Below are 2,374 nucleotides of genomic sequence, written 5' to 3' on the forward strand. Positions count from 1 at the left end.
AGATCTAGGTTTTAATATGGTCTTTGTTGTTACGTCTTCTATTGCTATATATCTAGAGAGATTAGGGGGATATTGCATGCACCCTATATGATCTAACGAAGCAATCTAGGTTTCTCAAGAGTAATTCCATTATATGCATATTTTGATGGAATCATATTTAAGACAAGATTGTGATATATTTGACATTAAAGTTGAAACCATTAAAGTTCTTGGGCATAATAGACTTATTTTAGCCCATATTCTTCATTAAAGTTTATTTTAGAAAAGTTTGCTAACATTAGTGCATGTTCAGGATTACATTGAAAGAAAAATGCAGGATTGTTGCATCCATATTAGAAATTTATTTGTTTAAGCTATACTACTTTGGAATTGTTATTATAATTGGCCCTTATTGAATCTTGAGAATGAAAACTTAAGTCATCCTTATTGATGAAGAGGAAGAGGAAGAATGTTGGAACAAAAGTGGTCTTAATGACTACATTAAGTTTTTGTTTATTAAAAGTTTTGGTTCATCATTTCCTCTACATGTATTTTTGTGATATTAAATTAGACTATCTTGAAAAGCACAACACTTATTTAAGTTCCAATTTATTAATTGGAGAAAAATTCAAAATATCTAATTAATAGTTCATTGATAGGAAGAACCATAAAACACCTATTGAGGTTCTTTGTCCCTCTCTCACATATATTCATTTGAAAGCATTGTACATGCCCATTACTATGGAGTGCATATGAGAGAGGAGGAAAATGAAGATCAAGGGTATTACTTGGAGATCTTCCAATTATATTAAAGTTAAACACTATAGGTTAAGGAATGTTTTCTTCTTCGTATACTAAACATTATTTTAAAATTTGACATTAAATGCTAAATAAAGAAATTTCTAGCAATAAGCTCCGCTTAATAGTGTAGATGTATTTTAAAGTTATGGGGGCTCATTAGGTTGAGAGTGAATAATTTAAGATCAACCAAGAAATGATATGTTAATTTCTTTGTTTAAGAGGTTATTTGGAAAAAAAATAAATTATTGTAACCCAAAAGTTTATAAAGTAGCGCTAAGAATCAACTAAGAAAATCAAAATCTATTGTTGAAATACACTTTGTTATCTATGACATGTTCTCCTGGTTTGGAATTCCTTTGTCTCTCTACTACAAATTAATAGATGTTTTCTTAGGGTGGAATGAAAGTTTCATAAGATAGAGGACTAAATAGTTAGCCCTTCTTAGCTTGTTTGTGTATCGAAAGGAGAGGGACCAAAAAATATTTAAGGATCTTCATTGATAGCAAAACTAGAATAGTAATTTATCTTTTTGCTGTGCATAAAAAGTTGGTAGTGGTCTATATATAATGTTCTTTTTTTAGATTTCACTCATGGTTTGGTAGAGCTCAAGGTTATGTTTACCATTCATATATGCTATTATGTTAGTGAATCATCAATGCAACAAGGATACGTTGAAAAAAAGAGGCAAAACTAGAAGGTAGCCCATAGCCTGATAGAGTTAAGAAATGTAATACTAAAGACAATATGCTTCCATTGTGTGAAAGTCTAGCGACATAATATGTTAGTGAAAAGACGTCCACCTAATTACCAAAGCAAAACTCTTGACCTTAATCATATCATAATTTGCTTCACATTTGAGCCGTATTTTCCTTCCAGAAAACCTGACAATGTTATTTGCATAAGAACATTAAAATGATTAAGTTTTTAGTACCACGTAGGGATGCAAGTTTGTCTCATAGGCCTAGAGCCTAGCATAAAAGTTCAGCTAGACCCACATCTTGGCTTAATCTGAGCCCAGACTAATCTTTTCAGGATTGGAGGCTTGGAATGATTTTTGAGCATTAAAGCCCTCAAAAAAATTTAAAATAGGATGAGATGTGAACCCTTGACAAAAGTGGGAGACATGAGATGCTACCATCATGCCAAAATTAAAAATTAAAAATCTAATTATCTATATCTATTCTATTATAAAAGTACAATGTGTTTGTCAATATTTTTCCCCAAAAATGTCGTATCAATACCTATAATACATTATTAATTAATATCAATTTAAGACCTAATCAAATCCTAAAAAAATAAAGCTTTAAACCTACAAAAACCCAACACAACTCATTGTTAATTAATATTAATTTCATACAATCCCATCCAGGCCCCCCCAAAAAAAGGTTAAGAGACTTGCCAAAATCCAATAACCTAACCTATAATTTATAGAAACTAAAACCTAAAACTTACAAATCTATTAAATAAGTGATTTTATTTTTGATTCCCACGAGGTTGTTTCTAACCAAATTGACAAAACATAAGGTAAATTGTACTAGTTTTGTTTGTATTCTAATAAGCTTAGCATGAAGTACTAGTTGTAAGGGGAACTTCT

This window comes from Vitis riparia, chromosome 10, assembly GCF_004353265.1.
Source record: "Vitis riparia cultivar Riparia Gloire de Montpellier isolate 1030 chromosome 10, EGFV_Vit.rip_1.0, whole genome shotgun sequence".
Taxonomy (NCBI): Eukaryota; Viridiplantae; Streptophyta; class Magnoliopsida; order Vitales; family Vitaceae; genus Vitis; species Vitis riparia.